Raw genomic sequence first — 15260 nt, forward strand, 5'->3', positions numbered from 1 at the left:
CAGCTCCAGGTTATGACCGGAGGGAATCCATCAATATTGATTGAAGGAGACCTTGAGCTTGAACGTACACTTAGAAGAAAAGGGAAAGAACCTGTACAAGAACAGCATAATCCAGCTGATATGGAAGTAAAAGGATCTGAAAACATGGCAGAACAAAATGAGCAACAACGAACACTATCCGATTATACCAGACCTTCAGTGTTTGGGACACAATTGAGTATTGTGCATCCCCTAATTACAGCTCAGAAGTTCAAGCTAAAGCCGGCATTCATTCATATGCTGCAGCAGTCCGCACAATTCAACGGTTTGGCCGATGAGGATCCAAACAGTCACATAGAGAGCTTCCTCGAGGTGTACGACATGCTGAAGATAAATGCTGTGATGGATGATTCCATCAAATTGAGAGCCTTCCCATTTTCCTTAAAGGGGAGAGCAAAGCAGTGCCTATACTCATTACCTAGAGCATCAATCACTACATGGGAGGAGATGGTAGAAGCTTTTTAGCCCATTATTTCCCTCCCGGAAAATCAGCAAAGCTTAGGAATGAGATCTCATCCTTTGTGCAGTTGGAATTGGAGTCTCTATTTGAGTCATGGGAAAGGTTCAAGGAACTCCTGCGAAAGTGTCTGCAACACGGATTCCCGGAGTCAATGATTGTTCAAACCTTCTACAATGATTTGAACCCCAGTAGAAGGCAACTCTTGGATGCGGCAGCAGGAGGTACCTTAGGTAGCAAGACTCCGATGAGGCTTGTCAATTGATTGAGGAAATGGGGTTAAATAGCTACCAGTGGAACGCTAGGGATAAGAAAAAGGTGACCTGTCTCCATGAAATTGATGCGGTAACTTCATTGGCTGCCCAAGTGGAGAGTTTGAGTAAGAAGCTAGATATTATAGCTTTGAATAGAGTTGTGGCCGCGACCAATTACACTGGTTGTGGTGGAGGACATGCTCCCTCCGATTGCCCAATCGTCATTGGTGATGTTTCTTCAGTTGAGAACGTTGACTTTGTAGGTAATGGAATGAGACCTCAATGGAATCCATACAGCAACACCTATAATTTAGGTTGGAAGAATCATCCCAATTTTTCATGGAGTAATCAAGGACTACAGAAGACCATGGGGCCATCGGGTTTCCAACAACCGCAATAAGAAGCTCAAGTGGAAAACAGAATTTTAGGCTTGGAAACCCGAATGACGGATTTGGAGAAGCACTTGGCTAGATTTGTTCAATCGGCAAAGACAAGGTTTGAATCAGTCGAGGCTAAACTTCACAATCACACCGCCTCCTTGCACAACCTTGAAAATCAGGCGGGGCAAATTGTGAAGTCTCTCTCCGAAAGGCCACATGGAAGTTTACCATGCAACACGGAAACCAATCCTAGAGAAAATGTGAAGGTGATCACTTTGAGAAGTGGTCGTGAGGTTGAAGGGAGGCTTCTGAATGAAAAGCTGAAATAACACGCACCCGAGGTTATAGAGGTTGAGGAAGGAGTAAACAAAGAGAAAGAGATGGCGCCCCCACTATTCAAGCCAAGAATCCCTTACCCCTCTAGATTGAAGAATGACCAAGGGGATGAGCGAGTATAGAAGTTCACGAGTGCATCTCAAGCAACTCCACATCAATATTCCTTTTGTAGAGGCATTGGCTCAAATACCTAAGTACGCGAAGTTCCTGAAAGACCTATTGACCAAGAAGAGGAAATTGGAGGAGAGTGCTTCAGTGGTGCTAGATGTTTCATGCTCGGCGGTGTTGCAAAAGAACATGCCCAACAAGAAGAAAGACCCGGGAAGCTTCATCATTCCGTGTAACATCGGCAACTTAGGTGAGGAAATGGAATTGGCGGATTCAGGGGCAAGTATCAATGTCATGAAATATACTTTCTTCTAAAAGCTAGGCTTAGGAGAGCCTAGGCCTACTCGGATGACTTTACAATTGGCGAACCGAACGGTACGACATCCGAGAGGCATCATTGAAAACATGCTTGTCAACGTGGACAAGTACATTTTTCCGGTTGACTTTGTAGTGCTAGATGTCAATGAGGATGCAGATGTACCCTTGATACTTGGGAGACCGTTCTTGCGGACTTCCAAAGCATTGATTGACATGGACGGCGGAGAGCTCACTTTGAGAGTTGGAGATGACAAGCTCACATACGGCCTTGCTGAAGCCATGCGGCATTCTCTTGATTTTGATGACACTTTATACTTTCTAGACACTACTGATGAGCTTGTTGATGAATATGTGCAGGAAATGTTCAACCTGGATCCATATGAAGGTTTGTTTGATCAAGAGGAGACCAATGAAGAAGTAATGACGCTTGGTTCGACTGGAGAAGAAACATCTACCCCGGGGATCTTGAAGACGGTGCTCCGGAAAATTAAGAGGGCTCGGAGACGCCACCGAAAAAGCTCCAAGATTGTCAGAGACGTACATGGCCAAGGAAGTTGGAAGAACCATTGCTAGGTGGTCCGAAGCCCGAGAGTACACCCTCTACCCTCAAGAGACTTTGCTCAACATGCTTTCAAGCCATCGGTAAGAGGGCAACCTTCATTTATGAACCCCCGTGAGGTAAGAGAGATACGTCAAGCATAGTGACATTAAACAAGCGCTTCTTGGGAGGCAACCTAATTGTTTATTGTTCTCGCACCTTTTAGTTTAGTTTGTTTTCATGAATAAACTGTTAAGTGTTGGTGTTTCAATTTTCAAGTGCTTGTGGTGCGATTTTGTTGTGGGTTTTTAAATGAACTCATTGTGTGTTTTGTTGAGAGTTTGTGAAGTTTGGTCATTTGAGTTCTATTTCGTGTTTTTATCTGGTAAATTTTACATAATATAGCAGGCTCTGAGTGTGTAAACATGTTCAGAATAGTTCTGCAGAGCCTGCAGGTTTTTCTAAGTCGTCCAGAGAAAACACACGGGCGTGTGGAATTTCCACGCGCCCGTGGGTGTATACTACGAGCTCATCTAGAGAAGGCACAGGGGTATGCGGTTGCCCCAGTGAATGACCATGCAACTGGCGCACGCCCGTGGGTAATTTCCACACGGGTGTGTAAACTCCTGTAGAGTTGGGCAGATTTTCCCGAGAGCACACAGGGGCGTGGAATCACCCCTGTGGGTGACCTTGTGAACCACACACGGGCGTGGGTAATTTCCGCACGCCCGTGCGAATCTCTGCAGGGTGTTCCCTCCGTCCCGAGAAAAAACAGGGGCGTGCGGCTACCCCTGTGAGTTGAGAATATAAATGTCCACGCCCATGGGGAATTTCCGCACGGGCGTGTGTAAGACTTGATATTTTTCTCGGATGTCCAGGGAAGCCACAGGGCCATGCGGCTGCCCCTGTGGGTCTGGCGCACGGGCGTGTGTAATTTTCGCACGCCCGTGTGGATACACAAAATGCCAAAAGTCATGAGTTCTGTTTAAAAGAGGATGATTCCTCTCCCTCTTCATGACCCCTTTTCACTTGAAAACACTCTGACAGCACACTCCGAGTCCATAGCGTCAGTTTGGTAGGATTTTAGCGAAGTTTTCCAGCCAGCTCTTCATTTTCTCACTCCTCCTCGTCGGTAAATCCCTTTTCATCATCTTTTTCATCAATTCATAGTTTCTATTGATTAATCTGGTTAATAATACTTTGTTTCTTCAATTGGAATGATGATTTATGTTTAGAACGAAGTTAGAAGTATTATTAAGTTGTATTTTTGGATTGTTGATGCATGGCCGTGCGGTTCTCACGCCCCGTGGATCCACACGAGTGTGCGGAAATTCCACACGACCGTATGGATTTCTGCAGCATTGTTTTATCAACTTGTTTGATAAATTTCATTTAAATTTTGTAGATCATGGCACCTAGGTCAAAGAAGTAAGCTTATAAGAGGCCACGTGAGTCATCCCCTGAGCCCGAGGGCATGCGATTTGAGATTCCCAAACATCAGGTCCGTTATGAGCGTTTGTCGATACTCCGTTTCGGACAGACTCGATTTTTGGACACGACTATACTGTGGGAGCTTCAGCAGGGAGATGAGTTTGCTGATGAGATCGAGGATCTAATTTCAGAACGTGGTTGGCGGCAGTTGCTGACGATTAGAGAGCCAGCCATTGGAGAGTTTGCACTGGAGGTGGTATCCTCATTCGAGTTTGATAGAGCGTATTGGAGCTTCGACAGTTTGGACACCGTTCAGTGCAGAGTATTTGGACGCCACCATAGCTTGAGCATTACACAGTTTTCCATACTACTTGGCTTGTATGAGGAGGCATTCACGGATATAGAGGAGTATGCATAGTTGCCTACTGATTATCCTGGAACCTTGACAACGCAGAGAGCTTACAGAGTACTATGTGTTCAAGGTCAGTACGAGCCCGGGGTGTCCAAGGCCATGTTCCTTTCCCGACCTGCATAAAGATATTTGCACGCCATCATGAGTATGTCTGTGAATGACCGCAGTGACAGTACTGGTGTTTTGAGCCGTCAGGAGCTGCTGTACTTGTACTCGATGGTAGAGCGTGTACCGATTCATTTAGGTGACATTCTGCCAGAGTACATCAGACACCAGGGACACTATGCTAGACTGGGAGCGATCTTCTTGGGCCCATACATTATGAGTGTACCCGCTCCCCTGAGTTTAGAGACTATGCGGATGATGGGCATGTTCCGCAGGTTTCGGACAGGGGTCTTTGCTTTAGTTCTACCAGCCCTAGAGATAGCTGAGGATGAGGGTGATGAAGCCGGAGCATCTCAGCCAGCCCCCGAGCCTCAACCAGCATCGATGGAGACCGAGGCACCTCCAGCAGCCGAGGAACCACCCCCAGTGCGTATGTTTTCACCATCTCGAGCCAATGATCACTTTGAGAGGCTCGAGAATGCTATAGGAGTGGTCCGAGCTGAGGTTGCCGAGATTCGGGCTATGTAGGCCACTCAGTATACATAGTTCATGGCACGTTGCAACATATTACAGCAGATCCTAGACCGAGACATTGCCTCATCATTTGTCCTACAGCCGAGAACCCTTCAGGCCCTGTCAGTTCCTCCAGCACCTCTATCCTCGACTCCAGCACCGGTGGACCCACCATGTGCTTCCACTTCAGCAGCGAGCAACACGGGGAGCCCCGAGGCGACTCCGACACTTGACTTTTTCTTTTACTTTCGTGCATTTTTACTTTATTCTATTTTTCTTGTTTTTTTAGACTTGTTCACTCGAGAAAGATTTTTTCCTTACGAGTTTATGTTATATTGCATTTAACGAGTTGTCTTCATTGCTTCATCTTTTATACACTGGAGTTATTTTTATTTTTCTTGAGCTTCACTGAACCCCCTCGTGTATGCGTGCAGAGATGGTCTTGTCATATTGGGAATTGAGACTTAGTCATGGGCACGGCCAAGGGTCTTCGGCACTTGGCCGTGTGAGCTTCACAACCCGTTGGAACACTACTCCCAATGAATTAGCTTCATCAAAACACTAGGAGTTAGGGAAGTATTGTTTTGTTTGCTTCTCCCACATCTGTTTTTGAATGATATATTTTGAGTGAGCTTGCATGTGTACATTGAGGACAATGTACAACTTAAGTGTGAGGGGGAGTTTCATAATGTGCACATCTTCTCTATTGTTCTTGATTGATATATGCTCACATAGCCAATGGCGGTTCACCTTAGTTGCAATGATTGTATTCTTATGTCTAGGAGAATTGTTAACATTGAATCTTTTCATGCTCTAGTTCTTGCTTGAATTTTTAGGAATTTTTGCCCGATTTACACTTAGTGCACTACTCACTCTCTGAACTCTATTGGAAACTCATGTTCGATGTTAAAGGGACTAGTTAGGATTACTTCTTTTGCTAAATTCAAAAAAAAAAAATTGGAAATGAAAATTAAAACAAGGAACAAAATAGTTTTAGTGTTTATCTGTATTTGTTGGGTGGAAAGAGCTACCACCTATGAAGTATGAAGCTACTCTCACAAGTCGGATACTAGTTATGCCCTAATGAGAGAAAGAGCTATCTCATAGGATGAGTGAAAGCTACCACTCGGGTAGAAAGAGCTACCACGTCGAAAGTGTGAAAGCCACCTTAGCGGCCGCTTTGGAAAGGGCTACCTTAGAGGATGTGTGAAGCTACTACCATCTTTTAAAATTTTTGTCACTTTTGTAGATAAATAAGTCCCTTGTACTTAGAACTTTGAGGAGTATACTTTGGGCTGTTTTGAGTGAGTTCACACACATACACGATATTCGGGTTTGTTGTCCTTTTTTATTCAAGTTTTTAGCTAGAGCATTGATTTTTCGTATTTAGTGTTGAAATTTTCCTTACTTGTAGAATACTTTCTTTGTATGCCTCGGTGAACCTAAGACCAAGCACTTTCAATATTTTCTTCACTGATGCACAAAATGTTTTAATGTTTGCTTAAGGACAAGCAAAAGCTTAAGTGTGGGGGACTTTGATAAGTGCTTGTGCGATATGAATGTGAAGTGTTCATTCCTTATGTTGAGCCTTACTTTTCTCAGGTTTTTACACTAATATGTGTGTTTTTATGTCACTTTTATGCAGGTATGGTTGTGAGGCCGAGTATGAAGGAAATAGGGCAATGTGGATCATAATGCACTTAGTTTGGAGGAAATCTTGCTAAGGTTCAAACGCGAAGACATAGGTCAGGTGTGAGATGCTAGAGTGTGTGCCAACCTCCTCGCATTAGAGTAAGCACATCCATTTGGAGGGGCACAAAAGCAGTCACACTCGAGCATTCCGATTTATGCACATAAGAACGAGAGCTCCACCAACATGTATATCATTGAAGAAGCAAGTGATTCACGACGTAAACGTGTGCCCATTTGCGTTACCCCGATGAAAAATATGGAATTGGGAAGTTATTCAGGTCGAAGACTGTAGCAGAGCAATGTAGCATGTACTGTAGTAGCATTGTTCACAGCCGGCGGAGAAATAAGAGAAACAGAGAATCCACACGGGCGTGTGGAAATTATCCACGGCCGTGTAAAATTCTGCACGGGCGCGTGTACCGTCCATGCCCGTGGAGTCGCCCGATTCCAGCCCTATTTAAAGCCAATTCAGAGAGGTTCGGCTAGGGTTTTGAGGGGTATTGGCTAGGTTTTTGGAGAGGTTCTACGGCTCAGACATCACACATTGTTTGGAAGAAGGTTATTGGGAGAGCTTTCGTCGGCATCGATCCGGCGAGGTGTATCCTAGGCCGGACAAAGGATCCCTTGCAACGAGTAGAGGACTCTCCACAAGACCATCGACACGACCATCGATGGGGTTTCTTTATGGATTCATTGCTTTTACATTAGATTTCTTTGATTGTACTTAGCTCCATGGAGAGCTAAACCCCTAGTGGGTACTTGGGTGATTGTGAACCCTAGGATGTATTCGTTTCATTGAACTTCTTTATTATGCTTTCAATAAATTCATGTTTATTGTGAGTTCCAACCTTGATTGCTTGAATGTATGAACATTTCCCCTAGAGTGACACTAGGGTTGAGAGTTCTTGTTTGTAACCACGTGAGTGAGTGACACACCACGAGTGTTAGACAAAGCTAGGTTGGAGAGGGTTGAGAGGGTGAGTCGAGAGGTACAGGAGCGTCCCCTTTCCCCTCCGACGTGATAGATTCTACCTCCGTTCCTTGAGTTCTTTGTGGCCATAATAGAGTGAATGGTCTAAGGGATGAATCTCCGCTGGGACTTAGTTGCGCGTGCAATAGAGTGAAGCGTTGAGGGGATCTTAGTGGCTAGGGCTTAATTGTGGTTAGGGACCTTCCGCCTGGACCAAAGGGTTAGGTCTATAATTAGGAAGAGATTTATCACCTGGAATCCCTAGAGCTCATTGCAACATTATTCGAGTACGAGGTTGAGAGGTTATTTAATCTCTCCTCGGGGACATGAATAGAGTTAGGCATAGTTGACCTTAGATTTGGGACTATGTATGTAAGGATTTCCATGACTCACCATTTCATTGATTAGGAAGCATAATAGAGAGTTCTTGCACTTGAAGCGATTATCCTTGGTGAATCATCATCCGAGTACCCCATCTTTATCGATTGCCTTACCTGGAGTCCTTACTTTTGCTCTCTTACTTGTTGCTTTTAATTATTGAGAATTGAATCATTGTCACACTTATCATTGTTGATATTCCACATAGCTAAGAATCGAATTAAGTGTCTTTACTCCCTACTCCCTGTGGATTCGATACCCGCTCACCCGGGATTATTACTTCGACAAACCCGTGCACTTGCGGGATATGCGCAACGGATCTTGTCAGTGGTCCCAAACCCAATCCGTTCAAGGAAGCCTAATTGGGGGGACCTGGTCGCAGCACTGAGGTCACCTTTAATTGCCTTCGCGTGCCTATGCTTGGTCTTCCATTCTGCGTGAGCGAGCACAAAATGAAAAGGGTGGAAGTTCCTCTACATTTGATGATCGTATACATTCATGTGCGAATTGCTTTTGATATAAGAGCTGTGTGATCCCGCATTTTGCTTGCGTATTGAAACCTACCTAGGCTAGATCTTTCAACTCTCGCTTAAAGATGGATTGGTGGGCTTCGAAGAAGACTAGCTTTCTAGGCTAAGGAAGGAACTTCCTGGCACGCCGGAGTACGTTGATGTCTTCGCTAAGACAATGGAATGTAACGCATGTACAGGCGATGAGAGTAAGGGGACTTACTACTTGATGTGGAAATTCTTGCTCTCGTTCTTGTCGGACGGCTTTTGGGCAAAGATGAATCAAGTCCATTCTCTCTGTCCTGATTATCACGTGAGCTGAGGGGAGGAACTAGGCAGAAGATCGGTCTGTAAGAAAGGCCTCCTTATCCTGTCTACGGGTTCATTCGCTTAAGACGGTTGTGCGAGAGGCAATCGGTGTAGTAACTACCATCTCTCAAGTTGTTTAGCTCTTCTCTTCCTTTTTCCCGATTGGTTACTGTAGTCGGTCGTGGCTGGAACTTCTTCTGTCGAGTGAGCTTTACCAAAGGCGTATTTTTCCTACATGTGATCGGTCCGGGAGTGAAATAAGGGATCAAAGCTTAAGGCGCGAAGTCTGATGGATCGGATGCAATTCTGAAGCTGGTCCTTCCCTTCCTTCTTAGCGCTACGTGAGAAATATAAAAACTACCTCCGACTCCCGAGTGATTGAACTCAAAATCATTTTCTCAGTAAGTTCCTTTAGTCCACACCGATGAAAGAGACCGAAGAAGGTGCAACTAGCGCTTAGAGTTAGGGTGACGAGTATAAACTACATACCCGAAATCTTATAGTTCTTTGCTTTGCAAGAGGCGGGAGCGATGTAGATAGATCCAGATAAGGAAAATATCACATTCCTACTACTATAACTTAGAATGGTAGTTACCTCAAAGAGCGCAACAACCTAAAAGAAAGGCGGACAAGAGCTCTTAGTACATGAATGCCCATTAGTAATTAGTCTTATAGCACTAGTGCTTATGAGCGGCAGATACATAAAGTATGTTACTTCCTTGGCAAATTCAGGTGGGGCGAGCGACTAATAGGAGGAAGGCACGAGTCCACGACTGCGAGACAGGGTCTAGGTCTATCTAGTCAACCTATTATACGTCAATTTCCTTCCGAGGCGTTGATACCAAGTTGTAAGACAAAGACATTCTTTTCCACGAAGGGAATGTCAATTGGGCTACCGATTAAGATAAAGGTGCGAGAGAGATGAAGACCTTGAAGAAAACTTACCCGGTAACGAACCTTGCACCTTCAAACTTTTTTTTTTAATCTTCTAGATTAGGAGATGTGAATAAAAGAATCCATAGTCCCAGCTAGCCCCAGTCGATTTGGATACTTTTTCGGATAAGACAAGACTCTATAATCTTCCCTAGGAGAGAAAACCTGCAAAAATTCATATGATTGAATAGCATCGAGCCTAGACTAGAGAAGAAGGATACGGACCTAGTACTAGAATACGATAAACAAAAGCGGCCTTTGTTTGGGCATCACATTCCTCAATGGCCAACTAGGAGCATGGGCGATTGAAGCATGCCCGAGGCTAACACAATGGATGATCTGAGGGAGACTAGCCGAGAAGACTAAGCTAGCTATCAGTGTCATACTCCCAGGAGTCTAGTCTTCTTATCGAGATGAGCATGAGTGGTCAATGAGATCATGCGCCCTAAGCTTTGGGCCGGTTGTTGTGTGTTCCGATCCTTTGAGTGAGAGCTTGTGACCATCGCAGTGACCACAGTATGCTTAATTGACTATCTCTAAAGAATCATTGAAAAAAGGTTTGAAAGTTCGGTTAGACTACGGTGAGTCGGGGTACCTTGCTTTTGAACTCTTCCAAGAGATCAATGAATCAACAAATGTGATGCAATACCCTACTGACGGATATCGGTGTCTCGGATCTCCGACCTAAGAAAATCACTATATCTGGCACCGAGTAATTCATAAATTAATTGTTGACAGAGACGGTGGCGAAGTGCGAAAGGAGAATTGACCCAAAATTCTGCGGGTACCAACAAATACTGAGGAAGGAAAGAGGTATGGGATGCAAAGTCTCATTCAATAATCCCATTTTGGGGTATGTATTTCCGTGTTAGGAGCAAGCTACTTCTTCTAGTCCAGAGCTCTTTTTTTCGCCTATAGCTGCTTTATTTATTACCTCAATACCCACTCACTATAGGTCCTTTTTTAATGACATGTATTATACCACTCTATAGTAGAGATATCATTGGTATTGATTCCATATCCGGTACATTTAACAACTAAAGCAATTGATTGTTACTAAAAGGCCTTGTTGAGATACGGGGAGATGAAAGAAGGTGGAATTTTTTATAAAGATTGAGGAAGTCGATCGGCGTCGAGAGGCCCCTTGGTACTTTAACCCAAAGTCTTGCCTTGGTCGAGGGAGCAAGGCGAACTCCCCTTCGCAACACCTACTTTTTTTCTTCACGAGGGCTTGAAACAAGAGGATTAGACATTTTATTCATTGAGTCGACGAGATCAAAGTCTAATTTACCATAGGAGCTCTTTCTCTAACTAATCATCTTCCTCTTTTGTTCGACTAATAAAAAGTCGAGAAAAAGAATCCATAGCCATTTTAGCTCTTCATGGGGCTAATGACGGAGACGGACTCTCTTGTGAAGAAGGAGGAAAAAAACAAAAGAAAAGATTTCTTATTCAGTATGGGAGGTGATCGTGGTGATAGACTTGTTGGACCAAGAGAAGGAATTTCCAACAAACAGTAAAAATGAAAGCATGTGAGATTTCAATGTCAATGAAGACAATGGCTCTTTCTCCGGCTAAACAATATTACGGGACTTACCCTTTGACTAGGGAAATCCTTACACAAGCACAAAAGTGGTCACTCATGCAACCAAGAAAGAGAAATGATTCCTTGAGATAGGAGAGCGGTTAAAAAGCGACAAGCAAAAGCGGAGGAAAAGCGACTTCTACGGCTTAGAAAGTTGGCAATGGGGCTAATAGAATCGGTTGAAGAGATGTGGGACATATGGCCCAAGGGAAGAACACGGCTCTCGATTCGGCGCATGACTAGACCACTTCGCCTCTCGATTACATAGTTACAAACTCCCAATCCCATGTCTTCTTATTTGTCTTATGCCAAATCGGCTCTTATGCTTATGGAATCGACTGCTAATCCTAGAGCTTGGCTAGTTATATATTTTTTTCTTATATTATATTAGATATATTGAATCTAGCTCTGTACTTGCTTAAGGCACTAGCTTTGCCAAAAGCACTAGTTCTATCAAACCCGAGACACTTCATCCACTAGTACATGTATGTGGGCTTTACGCTTTGGTTTCCCAATGTTAATCTTCCAATGTCTTGCCATTTTCTCTTATATAGATAGGCTATAAGCCTTGTCATCTTCTATTCCTCCTCTCCCCTTTTCTGCTCCTTCGATTAACTTGGCTATTCCTGAAAGTTCACTTCAATAATACTGTAAAAGACATATCGATTCACTAGCACGGTAGCTTCTTCCACCAAGCCTTGAATTCCTTAAGGAGCTGGATAAGAAAGACTTAGAGGAAGGGCGGATGTGACTATACTAAATAAGAATGCCCTTTGGAGCACTTTTATCACATCACCATGACATATCGTAGACCCAGCGGAGAAAGCGAGCCTCGGCTCACATTTTTCACTAAAATAATCAAGCTCATTGCGAGCCTTTTTCTTCATGGAAGGGCGAGACCAAGCAAGAGATCGGATCGATTCGAGGAGGAGAGAACTACTATTAAAAGAAGGCAAATCTCTACTCCTCACTCCTCATGAATAGAATCTTCTATAATGAAAGCCCGAATTCACAGACAATTTGATAAAGCGAGCCTAAGCCTACCTCCTGCTGCTGATGAAAGTCCTCCCACTAAAAGAAGTAGAATAAGTGACCAAAGAACCCAACCAAACGATTCTCCCTGACCCAAAAAGGAAAGAAAGGAAAGAACGAAATTTGCACCGGGAACAGCAAGCAAGAAGTCAAAAAAGAGGGCAAGTCAGCAAGAAGAAGCTTGTTTCCAATGCTTAGCAAAAAAAAAATATCATCCCGATATCCAGTCAAGATGGACTACTCAGGAAAAGGTCTCGAATCGATTTTATTTCATCATTGATCATCATGCATAGCTTGGATTCGTCATTCTCCGAAAAAGATTACCCGGATTAAGTTTCCTTTTAGTCTAGAGCTTCAATTGGGGGGTACACCTATTTCATGAAGAAAGGGAAGTGCCAAAATGGAATAAAGTAAAGTCATCCATCCGCTGTATTGGAGGATAATGCTTTGTATGTGGTTCTCCATTTACCTCTAATTCCAGGCTTGGTCCATCTTCCTTCCATGCCCTATGACAAGGTCCCCTTGAATATATCCCGCAAGTGCACGGGTTTGTCGAAGTAATAATCCCAGATGAGAAGATATCGAATCCACAGGGAGTAGGGAATAAAAACACTTAATCCTCTTCTTAGCTATGTGAAAGATCAATAGTGATAAGTGTGACAATGATTCAATTCTCAAAAGTAAAAACAACGAGTAAAAAAATATGAGTAAAGAAGGAGGTAAGACAATCGATAAAGATGGGGTACTCGGATAATGCTCTGCCTAGGACAATCGTTTCAAGTGCAAGAACCCTTTATGATGCTTCCTAATCGATGCAATGGTGTGTCATGGAAATCCTCAAATACATAGTCCCAAACCTAAGGTCAACTATGCCTGACTCTATACATGTCCCGGAGGAGAGATTAGATAACCTCTCAACCTCGCACTCAAATAGAGTTGCAATGAGCTCTAGGGATTCCAAGTGATAAATCTCTTCCTAATTATAGACCTAACCTTTTGGTCCAGGTGGAAGGTCCCTAACAACAATTAAGCCCTAGATACTAAGATCACCTCAACGCTTCACTCCATTGCACGCGCAACTAAGCCCCAACGGAGGGTCATCCCTTAGGCCATTCACTCTATTATGGCTGAAAAGAACTCGAGGAACGGAGGTAGAATCTATCATGTCAGAGGTGAAAGGGGACGCTCCTGTACCTCTCGACTCACCCTCTCACCCCTCTCAACCCTCTCAACCCTCTCCAACCTAGCTTTTCTAACGCTCGTGGTGTGTCACTCACTCACAAGGTTAACAACAAGAACTCTCAACCCTAGTGTCACTCTAGAGAAATGTTCATCCAATCAAGCATTTAAGGTTGGAACTCACAACAAACATGAATTAATTGAAAGCATAATAAAGAGATTCAAAGACAACAATACATCCTGGGGTTCACAAATACCCAAGTACCCACTAGGGTTTTAGCTCTCCATGGAGCTAAAAACAATCAAAGAAATAGAATGTAAAAGCAATGAATCCATAGAGAAACCCCCTCGATAGTCATGTCGATGGTCTTGTGGAAAGTTCTCTACTCGTCGTCCAAGGATTCCCTCGACCGGTATAGGATACGCCTCGACGGAACCTCCCCTACCAACCTTTTTCCTAGGGAATGATGATGTCAGAGCCATAGAACCTCTCCAAAACCTTAGACAATACCTCTCAAAATCCTAGCCGAAACCCTCTCTCAAGTTGGGGAAAAGATGGAGAAAAGAATACTGAAATCAGGGATGAATCGGCTTTAAATAGGGCTTGAATCGGGCGACCACACAGGCCTGTGGATTTTTCAAATGCCCATGTGGAATTTCCACACGGCCTTGTATAATTTTCTCACGGCCGTGTGGATTCTCTGAATTCCTGTTTTCTCTGCCGGCTGTGAACAGTGCTGCTACAGTACTTTTGCTGCATTGTTTCTCTACAGTGCCTGGCCTAAAATACTTCCCGAGTGCATACTTTTATCGAGGTGACGCAAATAGGCACACGTTCACGTCGTGGATCGCTTTGCTTCTTTATTGGCGGACAAGTTGGTGGAGATCTTGTTCTATGTGCATAAGTCAGAATGCTTTAGTGTGACTGCCCTTGTGCCCCTCCAAATGGTTGTGCTAACTCAAATATGAGGAGGTTGGCACACACTATAGCATCTTGCACCCGACCTATGTCTTCGCGTTTGAACCTTAGCAAGATTTCCTCCAAAATCGGTGCATTATGATCCACATTGGCTTCTTTCCTTCATACTCGGCCTAACAATCCTACCTGCACGAAAGTAACATAAAAAGACACATGTTAGTGTAAAAACCCGAGAAAAGTAATGCTCAACATAAGGAAAGAATTCTTCACATTCATATCACACAAGCACTTATCAAACTCCCCCACACTTAAGCTTTTGCTTGTCCTCAAGCAAAAATTAAACATTCTGTGCATAGATGAAGGAAATATTGGAAGTGCTTGGCCTTAGGTTCACCAAAGTTCACCAAAAAATCAAAGCTCTAGCTAAAAACTTGAATTAAAAAGGACAACAAACCCGAAATCGTGTACGTGTGTGAACTCACTCAAAACAACCCAAGGTATACTCCTCAAAGTTCTAAGTTCAAGGGACTTATTTATCTACAAAAGTGACAACAATTTCAAAGATGGTAGTATCCTCACACATCCTCTAAGGTAGCCCTTTCCAAAGCGGCCGCTAAGGTGGCTTTCACAGTTTCGAGGTGGTAGCTCTTTCTACCGGAGTAGTAGCTTTCACTCATCCTATGAGATAGCTCTTTCTTTCATTGGGGCATAGCTAGTATCCAACTTATGAGAGTAGCTTCATACTTCATAGGTGGTAGCTCTTTCCGCACAACAAGCACAAATAAAGAATAAAACTATTTTGTTCATTCTTTTCATTTTCCAATTTTTTTTTCAGAATTTAACACAAGAAACAACTATAACTA

The 15260-nt window shown here is 43.7% G+C and overlaps 1 non-coding gene across 1 annotated transcript; it reads right to left on the reverse strand.

Moving 5' to 3' along the window:
- Nucleotides 1–533: 533 nt before the first annotated feature.
- On the reverse strand, nucleotides 534–640 carry LOC120255340. Its single transcript, XR_005534980.1, has one exon. It is a non-coding gene; the product is annotated as a small nucleolar RNA R71 (small nucleolar RNA).
- Between the last annotated feature and the right edge of the window lie 14620 nt (nucleotides 641–15260).

Source organism: Dioscorea cayenensis, unplaced genomic scaffold (genome assembly GCF_009730915.1).
Source record: "Dioscorea cayenensis subsp. rotundata cultivar TDr96_F1 unplaced genomic scaffold, TDr96_F1_v2_PseudoChromosome.rev07_lg8_w22 25.fasta BLBR01000949.1, whole genome shotgun sequence".
In the NCBI taxonomy this organism is placed as follows: Eukaryota; Viridiplantae; Streptophyta; class Magnoliopsida; order Dioscoreales; family Dioscoreaceae; genus Dioscorea; species Dioscorea cayenensis.